This window comes from Zonotrichia albicollis, chromosome 1 (assembly GCF_047830755.1).
Source record: "Zonotrichia albicollis isolate bZonAlb1 chromosome 1, bZonAlb1.hap1, whole genome shotgun sequence".
NCBI classification, from domain to species: domain Eukaryota; kingdom Metazoa; phylum Chordata; class Aves; order Passeriformes; family Passerellidae; genus Zonotrichia; species Zonotrichia albicollis.
This window is the reverse complement of record NC_133819.1, coordinates 81015512-81028253: the sequence shown is the minus strand read 5'-3', so window position 1 is coordinate 81028253 and position 12742 is coordinate 81015512.

Genomic DNA, 12742 nt, shown 5'->3' with positions numbered 1-12742 from the left:
GAGAGCTATCTCCCTTAGGTGGTTGCCAGGATGAAAAATTAGGCCTTGATATTTTGTTCCTTCTCTGTCTTTTGTATGTCTCATTCTCACTGGCTGTATATTTCATTACAATTTTAGGCATTCAGTTCAGCTAGTATAGCTGCCTCTTACTCATATCATAAATCTGACCCAAACAAGACCATTAGCTACAGAAGAATTAGGAATAAATTCTGTTCCTCTGGACAGCACATGGCCCTTTGAATAACCTGAAGGTCCTTTCTCTCTCTAAAACCTTGTGCTTTTCATGATATGTATGAACATTTCAAGTTTAGCAAAGAAAGAACGCAAGAGTCTTCTTTCACATTATATAAGACTTCTATTATCTTCAAAGCTGATCTAATTTATCCATTATAAGTGAAGCAGAAAAACATGACATCTGATGGTCTAATTAATATAATCACTTCCTAATAACATGGTTTTGCAAGTTCAGAGTTTACTTTCATCATCCTTTGTGCAAATAAATTTGATAGATCAAATGTTGACATGAATCTGCAGAAATGATGATCTAACCAAAGCCTTTTTAGCAAGTCATGAATTTTCTGCTGAAAATCTAATCTTGGAGGGAAAAATCTGCATTTTTTCCCTCTTTCAGGATGTGAGCTGAAAGCATAATGAAGCAAAAATATAAAGAATTGTAGTTACTGATTTCAGCTGTCATTTTTCACCACTTGAAGCTCTGCATTAAGTGAAAAAATATGAAGTAGCCTCTTACAAAACAGAGGAACTGCTATTATTTATCATTATTCATTTGAAATAATTTTAATAGAAATAGTTATAGTCAAGTTCTAGTATGGTAATGTTGTAGCCAGCCTTTTGAGTTATGTTGGAGACAAATTTTACCTGTTAGATGCATCTAGGATACCTAGTCATCTTCTGAAACTTAGCTACACCACATTTCCAACTCTTCCCAGGCTTATATAAGTGAAGAACTTTGCATAAATATATTCCAGGAACTGAGGGAATTCTGAGGAGAACATTTACCTCGTTGTCCACATCTATCCAAACTTATCATCTTGACTCAAAAAGATCCACATGGTATTCAAGCAGTGACTGTCATGAAATTACACTTTAATGAAACTAATATTAAATTATTTCATTGCAAGCAAGGAAATATGTTTATTTTAACTAACCCTCTGTTGTTGTTTAACCTAGGAGAGCAACTAAGTCCCACAGATTTGCTCATTCACTCCCCAAGCCCAGCATCCACTGATTATGTATTCATAAGATTGTCCATGTAATGTCCATGACTTGTAATATTATAATAACAAGATTTGCAGTTAGTGAAGACTGCCTATCTTTGAGCTGTTATCATGATAGTCTCAAATTACTGTGAAATAATACACAGTGGCAAGGAGAGAAGAGGCTGGGCCGACCATGATTTGTGAATGATGCCTCCTATTCTGAAAATCACTGCTTCAGTTCTTCATTCTTTTCCTTCTTGCAGGGCTGCAAACGAGCATAACAAGGCAGGTTTTTACAAACAGCTCCTTAAAACAGTTGTTGCTAAGGCCAGATTAACAGGGAGAAAAAGTAAGGTAGCATGACTCTTTAGAGACCACCCACTTTCTCTGAAACATACCTTGGAGCTTACTCTAGGTCGCAGTTCTGCCTGCACTCTCAGGACACATCCATTTGAAATGTCCATACTTTACTGTGGTAGGCCACTGGTCTCAATCATCTTGACAATCAGATACACATAGCTGTAGTGCAAAAACAGGTGAAGACCGTTCCTCACCTACAATAATCTGTTTCTCAAATTTTGATACTTCATGTTCCTTCTTTTTCCACAATGGTTTTCATTGCCACAAGGAGTTAAATACAGATTTTCCAACTTTTCTCAAATCTAAAATTTTGTGTGTTTACAGTCCCTCTTAAGATTTTATACAGAAAATGTGTGTTTTGTACAAACTTTTAATGCAATTATAAACTACACATAGATTCTTCTAGTCCCTAATCTCCTCAGTAATGTCAGATTCTGCAAGAAGCTGCATGCAGCTCTTTTGAATCCAGATATAATGCATATCATAGCAGGAACAAGTACCTTTGTTGAGAGAGACTAAATTCTGATGTGTCTTGGGCAGTCCTCCTCTCTTTAACTATTGTCATATGGAAATGCAATACTGTTCAGTTTTTAGGAAAGGTTGACATATTTATGTCTTCTTCATCTAACATTAGTTTTATTCCACAAACTTTTATTTCCCTTTCATGAATATTTCATGAATATTTAATGAAAGGGAAATAATGGAGAAAACTCTGTCAGGTACAGCAAGGCTATACTTGATAGCTGTTCCTTATTGACAATATTGATTGCAAGTAAGTCAGACTTATTTGCCCAGTCAAAAGCTGAATTTTGAAAACCATATGAGCTACAGTATCCTGCAATTGAACTGAGCAAAATGTAATTGGCATGGATCATTTAGCAACAGAGAGTTACAGCACTTCCATTTGCAGAAAGGAAAAGGACTTTGATTCTCAACACAGCAAGGCACCAAAAAAGCTTTACTTACTTAGGGGTCAGGAGGCACAGAAGAACTTGATAGTTCAAATGATATTTTTTTTATCCCTACTTCCAGTAGCCAATTCATCTAGAAGATGCTTTGCTTCCCCATCTTCAACAGTGGAAAGAAAACACATTGCTCTCAGAACAAAACCTGCATCCAGAAAGCTTGAATATGTAAGAGAGATCAGGAGAAGAGGGTTAGTAATTAACATGAGTATGCTGATCGTTCATGGCATGAGAATCTACTAGTAAACACAAAATGACAGAAGCTATTGGCACAAGTCATGTTTTACCAGTTTAAATGAGAAAATCTGGAATCTCCACTGTCTTGTATCGCTGACAGTGCAAGAAAATGGACTAATTACCTTTCCTTAGAAAGAAAATAATAATTGCAAAAGCTTGTGGAGCTCATTAAATGCTAGTTGATCCCCAGGCAGCCTTGACTAGTTTACAAAACTTGAATTCCTTGAATGTGCCTACAGTAAGGAAGAAAAAGCAAACATACTGCATAGATAAATTAAAATATATTTTTTCTCTCAATGATTTTTGGGGGTGGAGGAGAGGGGTTTTTGGTTTGTTTCTTGGTTTGGTTTATTTTTCCTATGCCTGCATTTGTGAGGGCAGATAATGTTTAACACCACTGCTAATGACCAGTGCAAATGAAAAGTGCTATCTGTTAATGATATTGTAACAGGCTGTTACAGCTGCAGTATTAGTGAGTTCTCCTTACTTTTGAAGGCATTTGATAGCTCCCTTGTGTGTTACCATCACCCTGAATCTTTGGAGACATTTGTGCCTCAGACCATATATCCAGATTTTTTAAGGCACTTTCTGGGCCTTAGAGGTTTCCTCTCCCCTTTGAGGCTTCTGGTGTGTTAAAGACAAATGGAAGTTTGGGAAAAGGGTAGCAGTCAGAGTCTGAGCTCAAGCCCACAGCCTCGTTTGAATTTGATCACAGACCTGGTCCCTGACCAGGTCTGACTTTGGGTCTTTCAAGGCTCTGGAGTTCTTCCCCTTGTCAGCTAGTCCACTTTGGGTATGCTAAAGGTACCACTACACAGACAGCAAGGTCACACAGAAGAGAGTTAGGAACAGAGTTCAATAACACAGGACAGACTACAGTGGTCATGAACAGAGCTCGGACTAACATATATGGCAACCAGCAAGCAAGTTAAAATGGGACTGTGCACTTTCGTCTTCCTTATTTCCATGTTCCTATGCTTGTTCCTCCTGCAGCCCACCTTGATCTCTCCCTTTCCCTGCCTTTTTTCCCACCCCTAACATCATAGAATAACATTGCCCCTATAAGTTCCCATTATAAATTTCATATAATCCCACAAGCCTTCTCAAATATCTCAGGTATAAACTTCCCTCACTTATTCACAAAATATTCATTTACAAGACTTTGAGTTGCTTCCTTGGTTGTGTTCCCTCAATCCCTCATCTGAGCTATGCTCCTTGATCTCCCTTATCTCCTGTGTCTGTGTATCTAGGTGGGGTTTATTAGTCCTTCTGTTTGTGGTCTTTTTTTGTTATTTTGACTATCTATTAATCATATATGTCCATAAACCAGATATTCTTACATTCCAAGTATCTACATATTCCTTGTATTCTGCATATCCATAAGCTTCTTAGTGTTACCTGAAAAATGTGCTTAACAACACTAAGGAGGCTTTGGTAACATCTCTCACTCTAGTGGCATCTCAGGTTTGACACATTATCTTTAAATACCCATTCCAGGTTTGTTGTCAGATGCCATGAAGTTTTCCCAGGCCTTTGTGAACTCAAAGTCTGTGATTTGATATGGCACACTGACTTACAATGCAATAGCATTCTTTTTTGCAGGTATCTTCTGCACTAGAACAGTTTTGTACAAGGACGTGAAGCAAGACATGGAGGTAATACAGAGCAATAAGGTTTGCCTTAAGCAAGTGGAAGTAACTAGTATACATGCCAAAACAGAGGGAAGTAGGAATGTCAAGATGTCATAAGGTTGAGTGCTACAGAAAGCCACAAATTAGGTTTAATTAAAACAGGCTCAGAACAATGCAGTGTGTTACAGGGCTGTACTGTTATCACTGCCATCAGAGGCTCTCTGCAGGCCTGTAACCAGTCTTGTGTTTTACTGTCTCTGCACCACTTAGTGTAGAGATTGTTGCCATAGAATTTCACTGATCAGAAATAACCTGACTCAGAACACTCTATCTTTCATATAAGAAATGTGACTAACCCAATCTTGGGTCCAGTCTGCAAACAGGTAAAGGAGAGCTTTTAGCAACTAAACATGAAATCTATGATCCTAATCCCATACCCAGAAATCTCTGATTGCCGTAGTATAACCTTACCCATCTTCTATTTCCTCAGCTGAGCCCACTAACCAAAATGACTGTGTGCTCCTTTGCTGTCTACAGTTTCCCAGCTATTGGTTTCAGTCTCATGCTACTCAGTGCAGTACTTCAACCTCAGCAGGAGAAAAGTTGCTTCAGCACTTTAATGTCTTTCATTCCCAATGCATTCCTAGCTCAACAAAAATACCCCGTGACTGTCAATATTTCAGTCCTGAGAATCCTGCAGCACTCCAAAAGGTTATTGTTACAGATCATACCTTGCTGCATTACACATCAGACAGCAAGGCAGCTTGCATCTAAACAAAGTCAGAAGCCACAAATATCCATCAACACCAAAGGCAATATTGGCACCCAAACAGAGGACTCATTTTCAGGTAACACTGAGTCCAAATTTTGTCTGAGCATTAACTAAAGGGGCATTGAATCTGGATTTCCAATGCCTTTTTTTGAGAGGATAGTGCTGGATAAAGTGTTGAAAAGATGGACTAATCTGTAGGTGTCTTTAACCCTCTGTTGTCCAGCTACAATTATGCATGTATATATAATGTATTTCACAAAGGCCAGTGTATAAATTGAGTACTGGCTATCTCCAGGTTATGCCAATTTTTTCCTAATTAGATGCATGTTTTGCTATGTCCATTTCAAGGGCACAGTCATCAGCATGCATGATTACCTTAATGATTCCGTGGAGCACTGTAGTCCATCAGGCTAATTGGAAGCACATTTGTATTCTAGAGTGCATTCCCTCACTATAGAAATATTCTTCAGAACATTTAAGAAAAAAAGGACACTTCTGTATCCATCAAACATCTTGATTCAAAAACTCAAAGAGGATCAAACACCAGACACTTTGACCTTGAATATCAGGGGATGGAAGAGATTTATTATATCATAAAAATTCTGTCATGGAACTGTAAAACATTGAAAAAAGCTATGCTATCAAAAAAATCCCTTGTTTTGGAAATCATCACAACATGATCACAAACTGGGAATACTTATGCTAAAAAGTATATTGACAGCTATCAGAAGGGAGTATCAGCTATCAGCAGGAGTGGGTTGCTAAGTAAAGAGAGGTGACCTGGCATCAGAGTGTGACAGCAAGCCTAAAAGGAGAGTACGCTCACTGGCATAGGAACAGAAAAATGGTACTGGTACCACATGGTACCCACAAAAGCTGAGCAGAGTGAACCTGAGGATGGTGATGAAGCTCAGCTGAAGGCCAGTGATCTCCATAGCAGCCCATGGTGATGAGGCAAGTCTAAGGCCCGCCAGGAAACCAGGGTGCAGCAGGACCAAGGCCAGACAAAGGCACAGCTGAAGCATTGCTCAGACAGATCCAGTGGGGAGAGCCTGAGTGTAAAAGCATCACACAAGTGAAAGGGGCACAGAGCTTTGGAAACCTCTTGCTCAGACTTGTAGCTAACTCAAGGCCAGATGGCACATCAATTTTTTTTCTGTAGATCTGGCAGTCACTGTCCTGACAGGTACAGTCAAGAGTGACATGGTGCTGTTATTTTCCCAGTTGTCTCACTTTTAAGCTAAACAGACTATGAAAATAGTCTAAAAACTATAGTACATTACCCATTTAAAATATTTTTTTCTTTTATAAACTGCTTTTGCTATAAGGCAGAAGTGACAACAATCACTCTGGTCTTTCTTAAAAAATCCTAGGCTATCTGCTGAGAAACAGGTGCTGTAGATTGGGCAGGACACTATTTCCTAGTCATTCCAGTGACTGTTCACCTAAGAAAAACAAGAAACATAACAACTCTGAGGGCTTCAGTTGATTCAAATGTTCTATTCAACACTTCAAGACACTAGAAAGCAAGACCAGCAGCTATGGTTTCTCAATTGCTCCGCAGACCACTGCTACTAGTAGTCGATATTAGCATGTAATTAACATGAAACCAAATAATTTTTATTACAGTAGAAATCTCTCCCTTAAGCTCATACATACCACAAGATAGCAAGATGATGACAGAACACTTTGATTCTTTTGTTATGCCACTTGAATCAATATTGTCCCTTGAGTAGGGTTTCTGCCAAACTAAGCTCCTCACAAGCAGTTGTTTCCACTGCCTTTTTATTACCTACACAGTATAAACTGTCCAGAGTGGTCCACTCATAATCTATTCACTCATACTGCTTGCAGCTCTTTGACCTTTTCATATCCACTACTCAGGCTGTTATGCTTAAAAAATTTGACATCATTGTACTGCAGCCTTAGATTTCCCCCAGCATTCATCTGGCAGTTAGTGATTTTCATTAATTCAGAGTTACACAGCTGAAACCAACTATCAAGGATTTGATTTAATTCAAACTTTAGAGTCTGAATAGACTCTATTTTTTTTCCCCTGGGTTTAAATTTGCACTACAGTAGAAACCCCAATGCCATGTAAGCTTTATAAGCACTACCAAAGATGAAATTAAATAGGATGTAAATATTGTCTCAAAATGTATCTAGAAATGAAGCTACTCCATCAAACAACAAACAAAGAAGCAAAACCAGCCAAGAAATTATTTAATATAGAACATTCCATACTCCTAACCATCAGAGCACTCAGGTACCAGAAAAAACTTGCAGGGGTAGAGGCAACACAAAAATACTCTATAGCTTTTGAGAAGAGCATAAAATGATTTATTTAAGCAAACATATAAAACCTGATGACTGCTTAATAAATACTGGACTTAACTGACAGGTGAAACTTTTGAGTCTTGTCTGACTAAAATATCACATAACACTCATCCCAATTTCTGACAATTATGCTGGAGGATTGAGTCATAAGAAAATTCCAGGCAAGAAGTGAGGGGGCTTGTCCTCTAAATATTTCATCTAAGTGGATAATGTTGACCCTTCCTCTTGCATGCATTACAATACTTCTAATAGCCTCATTTTAAAATTTCTATCGTTTTAAAGAAATGGCTGAAAGTTGTAACTCAATGCGAAAGCAACTGTGATTTACCCTTGACTCTAATACTATCAAAACACACATCACCACAGCACTTTTGGCTTTAAAGTATGACAGCAGCTCTGAAAAAAAGAAAATTTCAGGCCAGTTTCCTAACCCAGGCTGTATGTAATAAACTTCCTCCAAATCACCAGTTGCTCAAAGGAGATAACAAATGTGTATGTTCCAGTCTATTTTAATAAATATATACATTCTTGCAAAACGTATATGAACTTTTCCACTTAGATATATCTCCATTCTCCCACTGAACTTTCTGTTTCCTCTGGCAAGAATAGATGATGAAGTTCACAAATGATGCTCCTAGACAATGCAGTATTTTCCCCCATAGCTGTGCAGATTGCATGGTATTTTATTAAATCTTCAAAATATTTAGTATCTGTGTGCATCTGTTAACAGTTTTAAACACTATCAATTTTTCAAAATATTTACACAACAAATATTGGAAATTGAAGAAGCAGAAGAGAAAAAAGTAAGGACAGTTTGACATTTCCCACAAAAGCTAGAAAAATTTGTAATAACATAAAGCTAAAATGAAATTAAAAGGTAATAGGACTAGTTATTATTAAGATATTGGACCACAACTTCAAAATTTTCATTTTTGATCCTATTTCTCACCAACTGAGATAATAGAAACCAAAACCATGGAGACATTATGAAGGGACAACAAATCAATCAAAGCCTACATATTTAAAAACAAAAGTATTTTAAAATCAGAACCTAAGTAGAGTTGGAGCAAAACCTAAGACTCTGGAATTTTAATTAGGGATTGGAAGGTGGAGAGGGTCCTTGGTCACATTCCAGACATTCGTGTCAAGCTCTTCTGAAGCAGCACTACACCTGCTAGACAAGTTCACCACCACTTAGCTGGCAAGGGGCTTAGGGGAGCAATAGACTCTTGGAACTTCATTATGTTGTCCACAGTGAAATGCTGACATCAGACAGCCATATGCTGCCATAAAAAGCTTGAGAGCCAACAAGTGCTGAACAAAGCTTTGGGGACACGAAGTTGTATTGCAGCACGCCTGTCCCAGGATTCTGAGACATCGTGCACCTGCAATGTTGGAAAACAGTACAGGATGGAATAATTACATCATTGAGCAAAGCAGGCAATGCCAGACGGCCATAAAGGAGCATTTCCTCTCCTTCCCTATACCTCTTCTTCCCTCTCTCCCCTTGGGAAAATTTACCATTTTCTTTTGCATAAAACTCCAACTGTTCTATGCAATATACAGCCACAAAACAAGTTCCTTCTCTCATCAGAATATATGGGCTTCAGATGGTATCTAAAGAGAAGATGAAAATTCCTTTTCTAACTGAAGTATCTGCATTTACTGGAGCAGAACCAGCCACAGGGCAAAGTTTGCAACCAATCCACAAGAAAGCCACATTTATAGAGAGCCCAGCTGGTCTCTATTAGCGGCATTGCCTCTATCTAGCCCTACTTTAATCACAGGGGTTCACAAAAGTTGCTATTAAAAACAAATTGTTAACATTTGACACAAATTATGATGCTTATTGTTTCAGACCATTTCCCAGAAGACATCAGACAAAGCCACATTTCTAATTTTCCTTTTAAATTGCAATGTCATATCAGTCAACACAGCAAGCAATTAAGTCTAACATTTGATCAAAGAAAACACGGACTTGCTACCTTTACCTTGGTTATTGAAAGAAAATTTAAAGTAAACATTTAAGTAAACAAACACACGTCTAAATTATTTTAAGAAAAAGGAGCAAGAGACAAAGTCTGTGATTTGTGGTTCATTAGAAGCTGATATTTGAGGGACATTTTTATGGCTTCTATTTTCTTTGGAGTAGCACATAGCATTTTTGCTTGAGTAATTATTGTTTGCAAGAAGTAAACTAGATGTCTGGCAAAATAGGGAAACAGGAATAAATGCTGAAATTTTTCAACAAAACAAAAATCTAGCATTTTATGTGAAGATTTTGCAAGTCTTTCTGTATCTTAGAAAGAAAAGAAAATATGTTTATGTCTCTCTATTGAGGTTCTAGAAAGTTCTTTTTCTGAGCTGGCTATCCAAGAAGCATTGGCTAAAACCAGCATGTGTTCACATATATAATCTGTGCAGATATCGAGGTCTGGAAAACTGCCTATAGTTTTTCTTGTTATGATGCTCCTAGAATCATCATGTTTAGGAATAGGACTGTGAAAGTCCAAGGATCCAGTTCCATACCTAAACTCCTTAAACACTGATTACTTCCTAGATGTATAAGGATCTTTGCCTTTTAATTTAGAGTTTAACACATGGCAAAAGTTATACAAATATAGAAGATATTCACTGCTCTGAGAGCAGAGACAGCAAAGCTGATGCAGATCATAGAATTATTTAGGTTGGAAGGAACTTCTAATATCATCAAGTCCAACCACAAACCTAATATTGCCAAGTGTAACACTAAAGTAGGACTGTCATTTATCTACACATCTTTTACAACACACCCAGGGACGGTGATTCAAGCACTTCCCTGGACAGTCCCTTCCAAATACGTTATAAAAGGACCATTTGTAGAGCAGCAAACAGAATAATAGGTGCTCTAATGTCAGCAGTATAATACATGGCAATTTATGTCTATGAAAATGGCAGAGGAGTTCATCACAATCTCTAAGCCTGTACATCCTGTTTCCACGTCATCAACTTCCCCTCTATGATAGGCTTCAATGTGGGATCATCAGATAATTACATTCCCTCTCTATGCTATCATTGAATCTATTATTCTTTTCTGGCAATAAGTAGGAATAGGTTTCTTTTTAGTCTCCAAATATGGTTTATTAAAAGTCTCAATTTTCCACAGTATTATTCTGGAGTTTCATGTGTTAGGGTTTTTTTTTTCTGCCAGGATATTAGCCTCATCAGTTTGAATTCCTAAAAGTGAGGTGGACAAGATACAGTACCACTGCTAAAAGGATATCTTTAAATTTTAAAACTCAAGTTAGCTAGAGAAGAAAATGAAAAAAAAATGCTGCTACTCTTCTGCTTAGTATTCTGATTAACTTCAGGAGATGTAAATTCTTACATTTGATTGTTGAGGAAAGGTCTTCATGTATTAATCCAGATAACTCAGGTGATTGATCCACATTAAATTAACAACTTATGAGTACAGCAATAGCAAAACATTGAGGAAAAAAAAAAACAACAGAATTTGTGGATTAATCAAAGGAAATTTATGCTGGAAGTTACTGTCATCAAAAAAGGTCAGGAGAAAGGCTCTACATGGAGGTGTTGTCTCACAGGACAATTAAACCAATCTAGTAGGCAGCTGCTGTGTAAAGTGTTAGTCCTGTCCCCTCACTGTGCCACACTCCCACCAGCAGACCACCCCATTTTCCTCATACTTGCATAGGTATGAAGTTGATTGCATGGCAAGAAAATCCTGGGAGCTAAATTATGAAAATCTGATCTTAAGAGAAAAAAACAACAAAAAAACTCAAACAAAATGAAAAATAAAATCTGAAAGACAATCTCTTCAGAAGTAATGGTTACATTCTACATATTGCCTTTGTAACTTCTGGAAGGATTGTTCCAGGTTGTCACATGATTTTTCAATGGGCTCAGGAATACAGACAGATCCTAGCTGACTGGAAGCAAATGTCCCAGTTTTCAAGAGAAGCAAGAAAGCTGACCCTGGAAAATACAAGCCTGTGTCAGTCTCACTTCAGTACTTGGTAAGACTGGGGTGAAGATTATTCTGGGAATCATTGAAAAACATCAGAAGGTAAACACAATAATTGGTCACAATGCAAAGTTTGCCAGCAATACAAATTTGGGCAGAGCTGTTGACTCCCTTGCAGGCAGCGAAGCCCTGCAGAGAGACCTCCATAAATTAGAGAGATAGGCAATCACCAAGCATATGAAGTTTAGAAAAGCGCCAGATTCTGTACCTGGCATGGGGCAACCCTGGGTATATGGACAACAGAACAAGAAGCTGAAGAGCAGCACCGCAGAGGGACCTGGGCAATCCTGGTCAATGTCAGGTTGAACATGAGCCAGCAGTGCCCTGGCAGTCAGGAGGGCCAGCCCTGTCCTGGGGTGCATCAGGCACAGCATCACAGCCAGGCAAGGGAGGGGATTGTCCTGCTCTGCTCTGCACTGGGGCAGCCTCAGGTCGAGTGCTGGGGGCAGTTTTGGGTGCTGCAATATAAAAATTACATTAAGCTCTTAGACAGCAGCCGAAGGAGGGCAGCAAAGATGATGAAGGACCTTGAGGGGAAGCAGCATGAGGAGTGCCTGAGAGCACATGGTCTGTTCAGCCTAGAGAACAGGAGGCTGAAGGGAGACATCATTACATTTGCAACTTCCTCTTGAGGTGGCATAAGGAGGGGCAAGCACTGGTGTCTTCTCTGTGGTGACACGACCTAAGGGAGCAGCATGAAGCTGTGTTATGGCAAATTTAAGATGAGCATTAAGAAAAAACAGTCTTCTCCCAGAGGATGGTTGGGCACTAGAACAGGCTCACCAGGGAAGTGGTCACAGCACCAAGCCTGACGGAGTTCAAGAAGAATTTGTACAGTGCTCTTAGGGACATGGTGTGACTCTTGGGGATGACCTGTGCAGGGCCACAGGTTGAATTCAAAAATCCTTATGAGTCTCTTCCAATCCAAGATATTCTATGACTCTAAAAGAGATTTTCAGCCTGGTGACAGAAGCTGAAGCATTGCTTCAGCAGAGCGATGACACGCTGATGATGCTGATGTTCAAGATCCAGGACAAAATGCTATTAATTTATTTAAAAAAACCCCAAGAATAAATATTTTTATTGTTTTCAGGAAAGATCTGGCACAAAGATTTTCAGAAATCAAGTTTTATGCCATAAGCTGCTTTTATTAGATGGTGGATGAGTTCACTGAAAAGATTTGGAATTACAATGAG